Here is a 19,675-nt window from a genome sequence, read left to right as displayed (position 1 = left end):
ACAGGAAAACACAAATACACAAGGGTACACAAACACATAGCACAAAATCACAAGAGGAAAGGGCAGGGTTTGTTTCCAGTGTAACATTTGGTACTGCAGTCTTTTGCAAACAAAACTTTCCTTACTTCTCGGAGATCTCCCTTCGTTCTTCATTATTTCCAAAAAGTCCTATCTATACCTGCTTTCTGTACCTTTTTCGTATAACTTCTCAATGCATTTCTTCCAATTCATCGCAACTCATTCTCTTATATAGTCTACCCCCTGTTAAGCTAACTTTAATCTACTGAGCTCAGATGCTAAACTAAGGGACGAGGCAATGCAGCAGCACATAACAATTAACGCAAACAGCAATGACAAAAAAATGTAAATTGGCAAAGCAAGCAGCAGTAAATCTAAATTAACAGAGCAAATGCAACATTACAACTAATATGAGCAAATGTGCAGCAACAAGAAAAATAAATCAGTAGTAAAACTGGCTTAACAGAGTAATATAAAGTAAAATTCAGTAGCACTATGCCTGGCAAACAGCAGCAGCAAATGCATTAACTTATCTCTAAACATGACAAAGCTCAAGCAGAAAAAATATTACAGTAAAAATGGCCATGTTTAATACCTATGTCACATCTTAACACTAGAGTGATGCATCACGATAACATACTCTACCAAAAAAATTACCAAGTAGTTGAAAAGAAAATTATGTATGCAGTTGCTGTTATTAATCCCTTCTTATTGACCTTTCCATTCCAAGTGCTCCTTTTCCGAAGAATGTGGATCATAAAATTATTATTTAACAGATCTGTTTACAGAAAGTGTTCACATTAGCAAATGCATTTAATTTTATTTTATAAAACCAATGATGCAACACACCTGTAAAACAGATATAAAATAAAATAAGCAGCTATGTACAAAGTAAAGCATAAAAATATCATTCATTATCATGAGGCATTTCATAAGTTAGTAGAAATTCTCGCAATTCTCGTAGAAAGACACTTGTCATAATCAGGTGTACAGATGTATGAATATTTCCAATCAATTCATAAGTATTTCAGTAAGTAGCACAAAGTACGAGTAATCATATGTTTCCAAGTAATGAGCATCTCGTATTTGTGATGCTTTCTACAAAGGAATGTCAATAGCGAGGTTAATGGTCTCTCTTTTTTTCTCTGCCTAATGGCTTTTTCTCCAGGCAGGTGGCACAGCTGGGCGTCCACGACGCATTACGTGAAGGTCACTTAACTTTCTTACCGAAATATTTACGACAGCAGTGACAGTCTCACCCAAAAAAATTTCACAGGTCGAGAATTTGCGTTACAAATGTGTAGAAACAACATCCTATAAATATAACAGTGTCCAAAAAATTTTCGACAGTATTGCAATACATTCACGCATGTAGGCCTACACACATTTCATAATTCTTAAAGCACGATTCTTGGTTTCCAACATCCTTTTCCACAAATCAGAGTCCCTAACCACTACTCATTATTCCTTACCTTCTTCTACATATACATATTCGTCGACACTTCTTCAATATTTCATCATAAGAAATACGTAGCATAATCAAATTCCTCATATACGGTAGCATCATCTTATTGATCATAAACATACGTCAATAGCATAATACACATCATCGTCGTAATAATATCATAACATCTCAGTCAATTCTCAAAATCGTCATTCCTTCCTCCAATAATTTCAAAACCTAAAAATAATGCTCTGCTCATTTCAATAGTGTCATCTACCTCAAACGTACCTTAAAATCAAGATCCCATACCAAATATATCATTCAAAGCTCTCATAGTATCACAATGGTTCCGAAAAAATGTGAACAGTTCACAAAGTACAGACAAAATCAATTTCATAAGTGTGAAGTTATCCAACTGTGTAATTACGTAAACATCTGTCACTGATGTAGTAAAAATATGTTTGCTTCTCTGTTAAAATAATCAAATAGCTGTGTAATTCTGTGTCAGAGAAATATGGTACTGATGTGTTAAGTTGTATAAGGAAATTCCATATTAGCTAGGGCTCCTTGTGCTTGCCAGACACATGGTACACAAAGTAAGCGTGTACCCCCATGAGGATTAATGTAATTATACCCTCAGGTGTTATAGATTACAGCAATGGAATGAAATGAATCATGGAAAACTTTCTTTGTAATTCAAAAATCTTGAAAAATAAATAGTTTAAGTACAAAATTAATCACTCAAATGCGTGTCCTGTAGCGCTAAATGTGTGTCTTGCTGTAAGATAATTCTGTGGAAGTGTTGTAGTTATCGTCCTCTGTAAGCAAAGTTCTGCTGAAGTCAATGTACTTACCTCATCATAAACGAAAGTCAAATGCTTTGCGTATAGATATCGTAGTTATTACGTACCTTACCGTGATCAAGAAAGTACTATAATGTAACGTATTGTTGTGCTACGAAAAAGGCTGTCTCATTGTAGCTATACCACAAAAGTTACTACTAAAACATGTTCTACTTTCCAGAATAATACATAAAAACTGTGCAGATGTAAAACAGATACACCGCAAAAACAACAATGTAAACTGTGTCACACATTAGTAGCGTCGTGATATAATCGTGTAGCTGTCAAAGAAACCAAATACTAAGTCATCTTTAATCTCACAGAAATTACTTCAAATAAAGAATGTCTTTTCAAATAACCCAAAATGTTGCATTAAAATCTCATTAGCAGCGTATGTTCTAAGTATGTAAGCTTGATAGTCGTTACGTAATCGTGCAACTAACAAGCAAGAATGTACAAATAACAACGCTGTGTCGTCTGTTCACTATAACAATGCATTCGTAATTTCTGTTTAAATAAGTTCTCTTGGTTCTTGACTGGATATTTAACTTCAAACATTGTTGCATGGTAACAGTTTCTTGTAATTCATTAATTTTTCTAAGGGAACGTTTCATATGTCGACCCTTAGCCGAGGATACCTCACTGGAATCTTCTGATTTTTTCTTGTAGTTTGTGTAATTAGTGTAGCTTTTGTTTATTGCTAGCGCGTAATTGTAGAGAGAATCTCCTTTTGTAGTTGAGGTCTTTCATTGTTGTACAGTAAAACAGTTGTGGCATGCATGTAGATTTGCACCAAGTATTTCGCAGCTGCGCTTGCAATTAACTAGATATTATTTTCAGTGCTATGTTAATGTGTTCTCTTATTTTTGCTCTTCAAATTGTGCTTTTCTGTGTTATCGTGTGAAATATTGTGACAATAATGGCGTGTGAAAAACGTAACACTAGGCTCCAAAGTAAATTGAGAAATAATAGTGACGACGAGCGTAGCTTATCGGCACCACTGTGTAATGAATTAACAGACATTCGAAGTAGTAGAATGAGATTTTCACTCTGCAGCGGAGCGTGTGCTGATATGAAACTTCCTGGCAGATTAAAACTGTGTGCCCGACCGAGACTCGAACTCGGGACCTTTGCCTTTCGCGGGCACTACCAAGCACTTGCCCGCGAAAGGCAAAGGCCCCGAGTTCGAGTCTCGGTCGGGCACACAGTTTTAATCTGCCAGGAAGTTTCATTCGAAGTAGTAATTTGGTAATTGTGCATAGGGAAATGGAGCGGGTGGCAAATAATGGCGTAGACAGTGAAACAATTAGTGAACAGGAAAGCATTATTGATCGATCGGTCGGCAACAGCTCGCCTCAGGAATCCGAAATGACAGGACACAATCTCGCAAATACTGTAGATTGCCTTCCGCAGTGGCCGAGCGGTTCTAGGCGCTACAGTCTGGAACAGCGCGACCGCTACGGTAGCAGGTTCGAATCCTGCCTCGGGCATGGATGTGTGTGATGTCCTTAGGTTAGTTAGGTTTAAGTAGTTCTAATTTCTAGGGGTCTGATGACCTCAGCAGTTAAGTCCCATAGTGCTCAGAGCCATTTGAACTGTTGATTCAGATTTTGGGTCCTCACCGTTTTCTCAAATAAGTCAAGACACATTTTCTGCTTTGTCAAAATGTGAATGTTGCCGGTGCAAATTCACTGCCGAAAAGCACTGAGGAACATGTTTCAGACACCAGTGCATTGTTATTACAGTTAATGCAACAAATGGGACAAAGGCTACAAAAGTCAGGCACAATGGAACAAAATATTCAAAAGTTAGACACGATGGAACAAAATCAGAGACAAACAGCAACAGCTTCAAAATTTAGACTCATTGGAACAAACGCTTGAACAAACACGTGAAGGTTTAACTGCTGAGTTTCTTAAAATCGAATCGAAATGTCAAAAAGTCTGTAATGACGTAAAAACACAAATTTGTGAGCATTTTCAACCTATTTTTTCGCGGCATGAAAATACGTTACAGAATCACGAAGCAGCCATAAAAGAACTGCAAACTATTGTTCATGAAAATCATGAGACCTTGCAAGTTAAACTTGACTCAGTTGCATCTACCGATTCGGTTACGCAACTTGCAAAAACTCAGGAAAACTTAAAGGATACAGTAGATACTCTGAAAATTGGTTCAGAAAGACACATGGAGGAAATTAGTTCATTATCTGAGAAAGTAGTTGAACTTTCGGATCAACTAAATAATTTATCTACGATGGTAGATGATAATCTGAATGACACAAAACCGGTAGTCTTTAATGACACAGAAGAGTGCGAACAAATTAGGAAATTCAAACAAAATCAGAATCAAATTAATACGCAACACCAAAGAGAAATCTGGGAAGTACAAGATCAGCTTACACAGGTAATACAAGAATTACGTATTTCAGAGGACACTCGCGCTCCAACACGGGAAGAGGGACTTAGAAATATGGAAAAGCTGCAAAATAATAACACAGCGCATTTCGGAAATTATGAAAGAAATTGGCAAGATACACCGAATTTTGAGATGGAACCGCCGAAACGAAGTAACAATGACCGATATGCGGCTCGCCGACATGATGATTTTGAATATAAGCTGTTTATTACTACACGTAAATTCAAAACATTAAAGAATTCCGGCAACGACATGCATCCCCAAGCGTGGCTTCATCTATTCTATCATTGTTTTCCTCCCAACTGGTCATTAGAGCACAGATTAGAATTTATGTGTGGCTATTTAGAGAATGAACCAGCTGTAAGAATGCGATCGGTCATTCACGATTGCCACAGTGAAGGAGAATTTTATCATGCCTTCCTCTCAGCATATTGGTCTCAAGCTACACAAGACCGAGTAAAACATAGCATCATAATGATGAAACATTTCGAACAATCTGAATTCTCCAGTCTTGTGAAATATTTTGAAGACATGTTGCACAAGAATCAGTACCTGTCAAACCCATACAGCCCCTCAGAACTCATCCGCATTGGCTTAATCAAATTACCTGAACATTTACGACATATTATTTTGGCAGGACGTTGCAAAGACGACATTGAAGCTTCTCAGGGACTCTTACAAGAATTGGAAATTGACACTGACAATCGCGGAACGCGAAAACAGGAACACAACAATTACAGGTCACATCCGTCGCAACTCCGCGATGAAAGAAATAACAACTGGACAAAAATGCCTCTGAGCACTATGCGACTTAACTGCTGAGGTCATCAGTCGCCTAGAACTTAGGACTAATTAAACCTAACTAACCTAAGGACATCACACACATCCATGCCCGAGGCAGGATTCGAACCTGCGACCAGAGCGGTCACGCGGTTCCAGACTGAAGCGCCTTTAACCGCACAGCCACACCCGCCGGCCACAACTGGACACGACAAGGCTATTCTCACAACACAAATCGTGACCAAAGCAGACACCACCCATATGACAACCACTGTCAGAGTAGTAATAATTACAGGGAAAGATCACCTCTCTGTGGTAGTGACTATCACAGAGACAGTCAGAGAAACAGACAATATGGGAACCAAAATAATTATTATCAAGGGAGACAGAATAACTTTAGACGCAACGGTCCAGCGTGGAGTTACGACTCAGGGAGAAATTCTCCAACACGTGACCGACAAGAAAGAAACAATGGAATCTACCGACATGACGACAGACGATATGATCGTAACGACAGACCTGAATTTCATCAGAACTGGCGGGATTCATACAGGGCAGGGCCATCTCGACAAGGTGAATTTGCAGAAGTTAGGTCTCCAAATCCCAATAATGACGCGCGCCATCAGAGAGACAATAGGCAATGACTCATGCCGCTGGCAGTCACAAAACGTACTTACGAAACTGACGACGCAGCTGCCGTAGCTAGTAATTACGTAAAAATGGAAGACATTAGGGACATCTTACTCCAGGAACACGACGTAAAACATAGCAACATTGTATATCTTGTGATTCACATTACAGTAAATGACGTAAAATTTATGGCAGTACTTGACTCTGGCAGTCCCATTTCAGTAATTAGTGAAGTAGCCTTTAGCAAATGCAACAAATCGCACGATTGCCCCACACTTCCGTTATGTAAGATTAAATTACAAGGTGCAATCTTTGGAAAAAGTGTAGATGTACGCCAACAAACCAACTTAGAATTCTTTTGTCAAAGTCACAGCTTCTCTATAAACTTTCTTATTGTTCCATTATTGTCGACGGAAATTATATTGGGAGTAGACTTTTTGATTGAATACAAAGAAATCTTAAACTTTCATGATGCTGAAATAAGTTTAGAGAAAGAAGGTAAGTCAATAGCTTTGAAATTTGAAGATTGGCTCTCAAACCATGACGAAGAAATTAATAGGCTTTACCTCCTGTTAGACAACAGTTCGGAATTTTCGACGGAACTTGACGCTGACAATCACTATGCAAGTACTGACAGGGATGATATCGACGGCGCATTTGATACTAATGAGTTAATTCAGAATAAAATTCAAACTACCGAAGGCACTAACTACTGGTAGGCATAGTTAGCAAATGAAAGATTTTGATAGAGAACAAACAATGTATTTACCTTAATAGTGTTCAAAAGTCATAATATATATAGTAGTTCATGACATCCATTCTTACAAATGTACTGTTTCTGATGGACACACGTCCAGATCATCCGCTCTCAAAAATCCGGCATCTCACTTCCCCACATCCACCACTGCTGGCAGCTCACCTCCAACTGCGTAACGCTACGCGCTGTTCACATCCAGCTGCCCAACACAACAATGGCAGACAACAATGCAAACTAGCCACAGACTGCACACAGCACAGCCAGTGATTTTCATACAGAGCGCTACGTGGCGTTACCAATATAAAAACCTAAACAGCCTACTTACATCATACAGAGTGCTACGTGGCGTTACCAATATAAAAACCTAAACAGCCTACTTACAAACCCTCAATACAGCTCGGACACCCATTCCCACGATCTATTGTGGTTCGTGTTAATTTTTGTTAGTGGTTTTTGAAGTTATTCAGTCTTTTGAAGGCTTTCAGTGCATAATAGTCATAGGGTGGTCCAAAGAAATGATTATTGAGTTTTTAGACGCATATGAGGGAAAACCTTACATCTGGAACCCGCGAAGTGCCGACCACAAAGCTAGAAACCAAATATATGATGCTTCGAAGTTAATCCAAAGTAGCATCAGCGTTCAGTGCTCTTTAAATGAGCTAAAAAAGAAGAAATAAAATTTGTTGGATACTTACATGAAGCTGCCGTTAAACATCTGATAAGGTAAGCACCTTTATTAACTTTTTAAAGCGTTTTTTCTCTTGCTACCTAATTGTCATTAAAATATATATGACTAAAAGGAAGTAGGGTGTGTAAGGAAGCAAAATTTGCATAGACGATTAATTTATTTAAACTTCCTACTGCAAAAAATACCGATTTATTAACAGCACTTCTCTTGCCAAGGTAACTTGGCAATTGTGAAATACTCAGCATAGGAACTGCTAACATCCCTCGCTTTTTCTCTTGTTTTTCTAGCTAATTTCTTTGAAGATAAGAAGGGCGTCATTGCACTTTCGTCATTTCTCCAAGATCCAGGAACTGTTTCACCATCTTCTTCATTGTCAACGTGCCTAGAGGATTATAAAATGTTGCTGACGATGGGATCCTCTTTATGAAGTTATGCAAAAGGACGCATGATAGGGTGACGTTATTCACTTCCTCGAGCTCTAAAACCATTAGTTTTCTGAAAACTTGGAAAACAGATAGCACTACTCCAAAAACATTTTCAACAACATGCCTCGCCCAAGATAACCGCTATCCGAAAATTATTTTTCACTTCCTTTCTCATAAATACCAGGATATGGTTTCACCCCGTGGCGACTCAAAGCAAAAGCTGCCTCGCCTACGAACACATACGATAACATTGTAGCAAATGAAGGCAGCTTCTTGTCTGGTGGCAGTTTTAGTTGACTCCCCCGTGGTTTAAAGAACATAGATGAATTGTTGAAAACTGCTCAATAATTTATCCGATCTTATGAGAATGGAGGCTTTATCGTCGAATCTCGATGATAAAATCTTCTCTGGGTGACAGCCGAGTCAATGCGTCGTTCTTCGGCAACGTTTCAGCAAGTTTCTTAGTTGCCATCTTCGCCTGAAGATGGTAAGTAAGATATTTGCTCAAATGTTGTCGGAAACAGATGCATGGACTCGACTGTTAACCTGAGAGGATTTTATTATCTGACCTTGGCATCCAATCTCCATAAACTGCAATGATAGTAGGCACCTACTAGAGGTAGAAGTACCGCAATGGAGGTCCCTTTGTAGATGAAAAATTCCGTAGAGGTATTCATTGGGCTCTGTATTATGATGTGTTCGCTGTCAATCGTCCCCAAACAGTTCGGAAAATTGTAAATATTTTCGTAATTTTGTACTATGTCCAGCCACTCATCTTCGTTTATAGGCAAATGAAAAAATACAAGGCTGTTTTATATGCACATGTAATGTAGGTAACTTAAATGTAGTGGTTTTCTAGTGTACATCTAAAATTGAAAATGTGATTTCAAAAAGGCAGACTATATTTTGTGCATTGTTTTCAGGTGCCAGACAATAAATAGGATGATCCATCACCTACTGAACGCACAACATCTGACCCAGTAGAATCTTCTGAAATAAACACTGCGTGCTACTATGAAGAAAATCATGACGCTGAAGCTTTTGAAGGCGCTGTAATTGATCAAAGTAGGCCTCTAACCGGCAGGAAGAGGGAAACCAAAGAGACAGAAGTCTTTGAGGAGCGTATGGAGGAAGCTTTCACTACTGTGAAACAAAATAAAAACAGCAAAAGGTGAAAGCTCTTTGTTTTGTGATCTACTATGTTTGAAACTGAAAGTACTAGATGATAACACTCGCGAAACAGCGATGCACGAAATCAAGAACTTGATGTTTAATTTTAAAAAATGATTCAGCAGCGCTACCGGTCATACACTCCTGGAAATTGAAATAAGAACACCGTGAATTCATTGTCCCAGGAAGGGGAAACTTTATTGACACATTCCTGGGGTTAGATACATCACATGATCACACTGACAGAACCACAGGCACATAGACACAGGCAACAGAGCATGCACAATGTCGGCACTAGTACAGTGTATATCCACCTTTCGCAGCAATGCAGGCTGCTATTCTCCCATGGAGACGATCGTAGAGATGCTGGATGTAGTCCTGTGGAACGGCTTGCCATGCCATTTCCACCTGGCGCCTCAGTTGGACCAGCGTTCGTGCTGGGCGTGCAGACCGCGTGAGACGACGCTTCATCCAGTCCCAAACATGCTCAATGGGGGACAGATCCGGAGATCTTGCTGGCCAGGGTAGTTGACTTACACCTTCTAGAGCACGTTGGGTGGCACGGGATACATGCGGACGTGCATTGTCCTGTTGGAACAGCAAGTTCCCTTGCCGGTCTAGGAATGGTAGAACGATGGGTTCGATGACGGTTTGGATGTACCGTGCACTATTCAGTGTCCCCTCGACGATCACCAGTGGTGTACGGCCAGTGTAGGAGATCGCTCCCCACACCATGATGCCGGGTGTTGGCCCTGTGTGCCTCGGTCGTATGCAGTCCTGATTGTGGCGCTCACCTGCACGGCGCCAAACACGCATACGACCATCATTGGCACCAAGGCAGAAGCGACTCTCATCGCTGAAGACGACACGTCTCCATTCGTCCCTCCATTCACGCCTGTCGCGACACCACTGGAGGCGGGCTGCACGATGTTGGGGCGTGAGCGGAAGACGGCCTAACGGTGTGCGGGACCGTAGCCCAGCTTCATGGAGACGGTTGCGAATGGTCCTCGCCGATACCCCAGGAGCAACAGTGTCCCTAATTTGCTGGGAAGTGGCGGTGCGGTCCCCTACGGCACTGCGTAGGATCCTACGGTCTTGGCGTGCATCCGTGCGTCGCTGCGGTCCGGTCCCAGGTCGACGGGCACGTGCACCTTCCGCCGACCACTGGCGACAACATCGATGTACTGTGGAGACCTCACGCCCCACGTGTTGAGCAATTCGGCGGTACGTCCACCCGGCCTCCCGCATGCCCACTATACGCCCTCGCTCAAAGTCCGTCAACTGCACATACGGTTCACGTCCACGCTGTCGCGGCATGCTACCAGTGTTAAAGACTGCGATGGAGCTCCGTATGCCACGGCAAACTGGCTGACACTGACGGCGGCGGTGCACAAATGCTGCGCAGCTAGCGCCATTCGACGGCCAACACCGCGGTTCCTGGTGTGTCCGCTGTGCCGTGCGTGTGATCATTGCTTGTACAGCCCTCTCGCAGTGTCCGGAGCAAGTATGGTGGGTCTGACACACCGGTGTCAATGTGTTCTTTTTTCCATTTCCAGGAGTGTATTTTCTTCTCTTTTCTGGCTTTATGCCATGCTGTCACGTGATCGACATGTTACTCTGGATTTGGCAGTGTTCGTCTCATAGGGTAGCTAGATGCCCTTCCAGTCTACATCCGCGACGCCATTCATGATTAGTCAATGCTTCCCTGTCATGGCACCACTCCAAACACAGTCGTTTGCGTTGTAGTGTAATAGAGGCCTATGCTTGGAACAGTTATTCCCCAGTCCATCTACTGCTAGCCTCAGATCAGTGATGTGGGATGACATAGAATGTTGCACGGATTCCATTACTTGTTATCAGATGGCATTTGCATGGGTGAAGGGGTTACAGTGCTGCATAATATGACGATCCTCCCATGCGGTCGTCAGACATGGTCGACTGGAACCTTGGCGATAGATATACTTGCCGTAATGTTCTCATGCAGCATCTCTGTCTCCTTCACAGTAATCATTCAACATATGACCACAATTCATGAACCTTATTTACTCTACTGGATTTGATAATAACATTAAACATGAACAACACTAATTCACGGTAGTGGCCGTTCTACCTGTCATAGAAAACTGCTACTCTAATTATTTACATACACACAGATGGCTCATATTTATACAAAGTTACGTGGACATCTGACCGAGCCATATGGGTGCTTCACTTTTTTATCAGACAGTCTATTTATGTAAACATTTAAACCGACTAACCTGACATGAAGTCAGAACTGTAGATTATGAGAATTAAGGAGGAAGGGGATTGACATTGTTGTATAATTTGTTGCAGTTCTCCGCCCTAGAGTATTCTGTGCAAGTCTCTACATGGCTGTATAACCACTGGGGCCTACATCCGTTTGAGTATATATACAATATTCAAGCCTTGGTCTTCCTCTACAAATTTAACCTCACACACTTCCTTTCATTACCAATTTCCTACCGCGCTGCTGCTACGGTCGCAGATTCGAATCCTACCTCGGGCATGTATGTGTGGGATGTCCTTAGGTTAGTTAGGTTTAAGTAGTTCTAAGTCTAGAGGACTGATGACCTCAGATGTTAAGTCCCATAGTGCTTAGAACCATTTGAACCATTTTCGAACCAATTTAATTATTGTTTGATGGCTCAGTATGTGCCCTATCGATGAAACCTTTCTTTTGATCAAATTGTGTCACAGAGATTCATCATTATTCTGTCATAATACATTTCAGAAGCTTCTGTTCTCTTCGTGTCTATATGGTTCGTCGCCCGTGTTTCACTTCCACATAACGCTGCAAATAAATTCCGGTAAGACTTCCTAATTTCCTAACAAATTTATGTTCTATGTTGATGTATTCATATGTTTCAGTCAAGATTTTCGTGCCATCTTCAGTCTATACTTTATATCTGTTTTACTTCAACTGTGGTCTGTTATTTTGCTTCCATATCGCGAAACTCATCAACTGCTTCCAGAATGTGATTTCTTTATCTAATTTCCGCTGCATCACTTGACTTAAATGAAGTATACTGCATTCCTTGAGTTGTCCTTTTGTTGATTTTCATGGTAGAAACTCTTTACGAGACATTATCCATTCCGTTTGATTCGTTTTCCATGTTCTTTGGCACCTCTGATAGAATTTTAATGTCATCGAAAAACTTTACAATTTTATTTCATCACCAGAAATTCATTAATTCCGTTTACAAATATCTTCTTCGGTTCATTTACAGTCTTCTCTGTATATGACATAAGAGGGGAATGGGACGGCCACTACAACCCTGTCTCACTTCCTTTTCAATTATTTCTTTCTTTATGTGCTATGACTCTTATAGTTGCAGTGTTGTATCAGCACAAGTTGTTGTAAACCTTTCACATCTTGTATTTCAACAGTAATAGCTTGTATGAACTGAACCTTACCGTTGGTGGAGAGGCTTGCGTGCCTCCGCGACACAGATATGCGAATTGTAACCACAGCGGAGGGGTATCTGTTGAGAGGCCAGAGTAACGTGTGGTTTCTGAAGAGGGGCAGCAGCTTTTTCAGTAGTTACAGAGGCGACAGTCTGGATGATTGACTGATCTGGACTTGTAGCATTAACCAAAAATGCCTTGCTGTGCTGCTGTTGCGAACGGCTGAAAGCAAGGAGAAACTACAGCCCTAATTTTTCCCGAGGGCAGGCAGCTTTAGTGTATGGTTAAATGATGATGGCTTACTTTTATATAAAATATTTCAGAGGTAAAATAGTCCCCCAATCCGATCTTCTGGTGGAGACTACTCAAGAGGACATCGTTATCACGAGGAAGAAAACAGGCGTTCTACGGATCGGGGCGTTGAGGGCTTTCAAAAAAAATTAATGGTGGCCCTCAACTACGTACCCTCAGACTCATAGTTGAAATATTAAAAGTTTTGCGGGGCCGTAGCCCAGCTTCATGGAGACGGTTGCGAATGGTCCTCGCCGATACCCCAGGAGAAACAGTGTCCCTAATTTGCTGGGAAGTGGCGGTGCGGTCCCCTACGGCACTGCGTAGGATCCTACGGTCTTGGCGTGCATCCGTGCGTCGCTGCGGTCCGGTCCCAGGTCGACGGGCACGTGCACCTTCCGCCGACCACTGGCGACAACATCGATGTACTGTGGAGACCTCACGCCCCACGTGTTGAGCAATTCGGCGGTACGTCCACCCGGCCTCCCGCATGCCCACTATACGCCCTCGCTCAAAGTCCGTCAAATGCACATACGGTTCTTGTCCACGCTGTCGCAGCATGCTACCAGTGTTAAAGACTGCGATGGAGCTCCGTATGCCACGGCAAACTGGCTGACACTGACGGCGGCGGTGCACAAATGCTGCGCAGCTAGCGCCATTCGACGGCCAACACCGCGGTTCCTGGTGTGTCCGCTGTGCCGTGCGTGTGATCATTGCTTGTACAGCCCTCTCGCAGTGTCCGGAGCAAGTATGGTGGGTCTGACACACCGGTGTCAATGTGTTCTTTTTTCCATTTCCAGGAGTGTATAACCACAAATGTGTGGAAGTACTTTTCAGCATAGTCAGGGTGTGATTCCAGTTGGCTCATCACCTGATGGGTCTAAAAATTCGTTTTCTTTGGCTGTCTCGTCTGGACGTAATTCTACAGGCTTATCTACATCGCAGTATGGTTCCAATGACAATGAAATTAAAATACCATGTTGCAATGCAGCTGAATACTTAACACTTTCAATGTTAATTGAAAAATTACTGCTGTTACTTTTTAAATTAAATTCATTTAATGTAAATGTATAAAAGAATACAATGATGGCATTATATTTCTAATCCTATCAATTTAAAATAACGTTAACATTTACTTCTTATTGCAGCTCTCGTATTATCGCCTGACACACTTCGTCTACGCATCTGAAGACGGTTCACTTCGAGAATTTAAATAACTAAGACTAACTGGCGTAGCTGTCCCTGGTAGGAAAAAACCACACTGTTGCAACTAGTCTTCCTTGCGCGGCAATACATTCTCTAATGTTTGTATCCTGTTTTGCTGTAAATGGCCCGATTCTACTCAATAAAATTTCGAAATAAACTGTTGACATTTGATGGAAGTTTTCGAATCTGACTGACTGTTGTTTCCTCAAGCCACTCAGCATATCACTAGTATTGTATCTGTAAACAAGAAAAAAATCTGAGTTTTCGTAATTTGAATTAATTTATGCAGATAGGTATATAATTACTTTTTAAAAATTAATTCAGCACTCCGTCTTCAGGCCACAAGTGGCCCACCGGGTCCATCCGACCGCCGTGTCATCCTGAGTTGAGGATGCGGATAGGAGGAGCATGTGGTCAGCTCACCGCTCTCCTGGTCGTTATGATGGTTTTCTTTGACCGGAGTCGGTACTATTCGGTCGAGTAGCTCCTCAATTGGCATCACGAGGCTGAGTGCACCCCGAAAAATGGCAACAGCGCATGGCGGCTGGATGGTCACCCATCAAAGTGGCGGCCACGCCCGACAGCGCTTAACTTCGGTGATCTCGCGGGAACCGGTGTATCCACTGCGGCAAGGTCGTTGCCAAAAATTAATTACTCAATGCTAATTTATTTAGTGTTCCCAAACACCGACGTCTTCTGCGAGCCTTCCCATTTTCTTCACAAAATCGGCACGCAACAGTATGTAAGCTGCTAGGGCAACGCTACTTCCTCGTTATCACTGACCGAATTCATTTCCTCCGAGGCACTGGTCTTCCATTGGTTGCTGATATCTATACAATGTTATCTGGTAGTGGCTCGTAGCCCGTTCGAGATTCGCAAAGCCACGAGTCTTTCCGCGCAGTGGGAAAGGTTAGAGGTAGGAATTCGACAAACCATGACGAGCACGACGAGCAACAACAGACGGCAAGTCTGTGAGGACGCTGGTCAAACCACAGGCCGTGGGAACAAAGTTTAACGATGACGGAGGTGAATAGCGATCACGCACTCTTCTCTCCAAAGTTGAATACAAAGGCCCAATAATACTAAGGTCTGGTGAGTATGATGAGCAGGGGAGATGCGACAATTCTTCATCGTTTTCTTAAAACCAGTCATGGACGATGAAAGCTGTATAAACGGGGACTCTGTCGTCTTGAAACACAGCATCACCAATGGGGAACAAGCATTGTACCATAGAATGGACCTGATCAGCCAGTATGGCTGTCCAAACCATCACCGAAACACCGCCTGTTTCACTCTTGAGACGCAAACCCGGCCGGCAGCTGGAAAGTGTGCTACAGGACTCATCCGACCAACTGACTTTCTAACATTGCTCCGTAGTACAGGTTTTATGGCTTCTGCACGACGATTTACGGTTGTGGGTATTTGCGTCACTGGTGTGTGGTTTTGGAATTCCTACTCGCCTGGCAATTATCAGCTTATGGACCTAACTTTGTGCTTTTTTTCCACTTAGCTCCGACGTAATGCACTCACAACTTCTTAGATCAGTGTACTAGCCACGATTGACACTTGTAACGTATTGAGGACATTGCAAAGGTGCTGTTCGAGCTCAAATACATTGCAGTCTGCAGGCTTCACTAGTATCTGCATTTATGTTCAAGCATACATTTCTCACGATATTTCCACATTTTTGTCCAACCCCTGCGTCTATGAGACGTCACAGAAAATTAAAAACTGTGTTTCTTCTTTGGAAGCTCACAGTTCATTCTCAACATTTTTTTCATTATTTGTGGACTTGTTAAAAAAATAATTTACGTTTCCAAAAGATCCCTTTTTTTATTAGCTACCCCGACACTTTCTTCCTTTAGTCCGTATTTTTAGTGATTCTTTAGTTCAATTGGATTCCAAAGTGTTCCTTTCGCATTTTTGTCGTGACGCCTCACAGCCGTTGTAACAGGCCATTACTTATCGGCCTTAACGTTCTTTGTGGCGCTCATTGGGCACCCAAGGCCGTCCTGTCTTCCGCTGACGTTAGGCAGGTCAACGGCCAGAACCATTCTTGGCTACTGAACAAGCACATCGTTCACGTGCTTTAACTGTGAAAAATCTACTAAGAAGCACGCTAGCAGAGGAATGGAACATCACTGGAATCCGTCTTTAGTCGCGTGTGAGCTACTGTTACGTTTAAGTTCTTGTTATGAAAATGACAAATCGTCGAAATTAGCTAATAGCAAGAGTGAAATAAAGATCGTCTACATTACAGCCTACACGGACCATATTTTCTTTTATTAAGCATTTGGAGGCTGTGGTTCCCCACAAAAACAAAACAAAAAGTTCTTATTTCAGGTTCGCAACAGCAAACGGAAGTCTATTACAACTCCAGTCAGGCACTCTGCCTATAGTACAATTCGGTCAAAATTTGGTCTGGTAGAGCCTTATATTATAAGTACTGCCGTTAGAGGTGATTGGTTCGGATGCAAGGTCATCATGTGACGCCACCTCATAAGAAGAATTTTTAACGAAATAGTGTGCGGAAGCTGTACTTCAGTAAATACTAGCGAAAGCAGAAATTCGGCTAGCGTTTCAGGTTTTGAATTTACTGTCATTTAACGCAAAAGGTATTGATTTCTTTGATAAGATCCAGCTATATAATTACCTTCGTATATTTTAATGTCAGTATCCGAGATGGATCAGAGGAGTGTTAAAAAAAGAGTGGGGCCCACATGTAGCCAAGGTTGTTTCGACTAAGTTGCCGAAGATTCGATGGGAAGTACTTAAATATCCTCCACACAGTCCTGATTCCTCCCCATGCGAATTTCACATTTTTGGAGTTCTGAAGGAATACATTCGTGGCCGTCGGTTTGCTTCGGGCGAAGAGGTTACACCTGGGTACAATCATGATTCCGTAGACAACCGCAGAGATTTTTCCATGAACGAACTGGCCGTCTTGTCTCACAATGGGATAAATATATGAACAGTTATATCGATTATCTTATAATAATAAACAGTTCGCTTACTTATTTCGCATCTGTCTCGATTTCATTTGACTGCTCGTTATAGTAAGAATTCCGTGGAAGCTGAAGTTTCTCTAGCTTCAACAAAGTTATTATAAGACGACGTTTATCTGGAGGAAATAATACGTTGCTTGAATCATCTTGAAAAGTCCGTTGTGAAAGTTTCAAAATTTTGCTGGGGAGAACATTCCTGGGACGCTTAACACCGCTCCTTTCCTCTCCCACTGCAGTTCGCTAAAATCTTCTTTGGCTCTTCAGTTTATTTATTTTATTTATTTTATTGCTACATCGCAATACATACATATTTATACAACAATAAAATCAATGTTCTTCAAGTGCGCATGTACATATTATGTACCAAATTTGGTTACGTACTATCATCCAAACATCGGATGTAATCAGTCGCCTCATTTGTTGCTGCAAGAAAATCTTACTGAGGACGACGACACTTGCGCCATGGCTAATGCATATTAGATTTAATATCGCCCACATTTTGCGTGATTGGTTGAAACCAGAAGGCTTTTCTATGATTGTGACACTTTGATATTGTGGTGGGCGGTACTCCTGCTAGTGCTGTTTTCAGTCTTTGTGAACGTCAAAGCTTGAGTTCATCTGTTCTTTAGCAGTGGCTAGTGCTGGTCTTCTTCATTTAAGTCTTTTGCAGCTCACGTCAGCTACGTTATTATGTACGTATAGCCGGAGATTATCGTTAATCTTGTGGTATCTTCAAGAAGAGAATTTTTACGCTGAATCTGCAGAGGTGGTATGTGGCTCAAGGAGGGCAGCGATGCAGTAGCAGTGGATTTCGTTGTTCCACTGATATTGTGCATAGTGTCATTTAGTGTCACATTATTGTTGTTCGTATGTGAGCTATTTATCCACACAAGGGCGCAGTATACTGGCACCGATCTTACTACCCAAAATGCTGCCGTACGAAACGTATTTTCTGTGGAGCCATTGGTGGTGCCGCGCAGTTTATGAATGATATTAGTCTTTGTCCTCACTTTACCTGTGGCCTTTGTCAGGTACGTCCTATACATCGTGGCTCCTAGATACACTCTAAGAAAAAAAGAAAAAGAAAAAGACGCGTGACGAAGGAATTGTCCGAATGGGACGGAAATCGGTAGATTTACATGTACATTTACTGACAAACAAATGAGTAGAGTTCCAGAAAGATTGGATGAGTTATTCAAGAGAAACATCTTCAAGAATTGAGCAAATTGGTAAGGCGTTGGGACACCTCTGGCCCTTATACAAGCAGTTATTCGGCTTGGTATTGATCAATAGAGATGTTAGATGTCCTCCTGACGGATATCATGCCAAATTCAGTCCAGTTGGTTCGTTAGATCGTCAAAATCCCGAGTTGGTTGGAGGGCTCTTACGCATAATGGTGCAACCTTCTCGACTGGGAAGAGATCTGGCAACGTTGCTGGGTAAGGTAGGGTTTGCCAAGCACGAAAAGAAGCAGGCGAGCATTGTTTTGCTGAAATGTACGCCCAGAAGCGCAACAAAACTGGGCATAGAGTATCGTGGACGTACAGCTGTGTTGGAGGGGGGCCACAGATGACAACCAAAGTGGTCCTGCTATGGAAAAAAATGGCACCTCCACCATTCCTTATGGTTTCCGCGTTGTATGGTGGACGACAATGAGGTTGGCATGCTACCGCTGTCTGGGGCGTCCCCAGACACGTCTTCGGCCTAGAATCTCACTGACTGGAGTATAATTGTCTTCCGTGATGAGGCCAGCTTGGAACTGAGCCATGATAATCATCGAAGTCGTGTCTGGAGAATCCACAGACAGTGGTGGGGCAATGACAACAAAAGTTGGAGCCGAAGAAATATATTTTTCTCAATCCAGGACATTGTTCTCTAGAATACTCTCAAATACAAATATTGCCAAATTGCGATTGGTTAATACAAATAACGTTACCTATCGATGGGGCTTAACCATTCCCTATTACAGAAATACTACCTTTAAGTGGATTTAATATGTTATATGTTTGCAAAATAAAATTGGAAATGGAAGAGGTCAAAGTAAAAAGAAGCCAACAGGAGTATTTGCCAAGAACAGTTTCCACGAAGGAAGATTACAAACTGCTGTTGGGAAGTGTACGATTCTTTGCAGACGTGCAAATGAGATTTATAGATTGCTTCAAAGCAATATGTGGAACATCTGTGTATGACTGGGAATACAAGGTATGAGCATTTTCTGTAAATAGCATGCACATTGGTCATCTGTTGGACTACTCACAGAAAATTATGGAGAGGAAGTATGACACTAAAACTAGCAAAATGTGAATTTGTCAGGGCTGAAACGCAGTTTTTAGGGCATAAGCTCACATCCGAGGGGATACTACCACACAGTGAGAAGCTAAAAACTATAGCTGTATGCAAGTGAACGACTTCAAATAAACAGCTAAAGTCATATTCAGTTCTGTGAGGGTTATACTGCAAATTTTTGGGAGGTGGGAGCTTGAATGTACCGAACTTATGCAAATTACTGAAAAAGAATTCAACATGGAGTTGGAGTGATGAGTGTGAATGTACATTTAATATTTTAAAAAAACAT

The 19,675-nt window shown here is 41.8% G+C and overlaps 1 pseudogene; it reads left to right on the top strand.

Annotated features, from left to right (window-relative positions):
- The window catches only part of LOC126184260 (uncharacterized), a 43,669-nt pseudogene extending 34,380 nt beyond the window's left edge, over positions 1 to 9,289 (top strand).
- Positions 9,290 to 19,675: the final 10,386 nt, after the last annotated feature.

This window comes from Schistocerca cancellata, chromosome 4 (assembly GCF_023864275.1).
Source record: "Schistocerca cancellata isolate TAMUIC-IGC-003103 chromosome 4, iqSchCanc2.1, whole genome shotgun sequence".
NCBI classification, from domain to species: Eukaryota; Metazoa; Arthropoda; class Insecta; order Orthoptera; family Acrididae; genus Schistocerca; species Schistocerca cancellata.
Note: the sequence above shows the minus strand (reverse complement) of the source record. Positions and strands in the feature narration are given on the sequence as shown.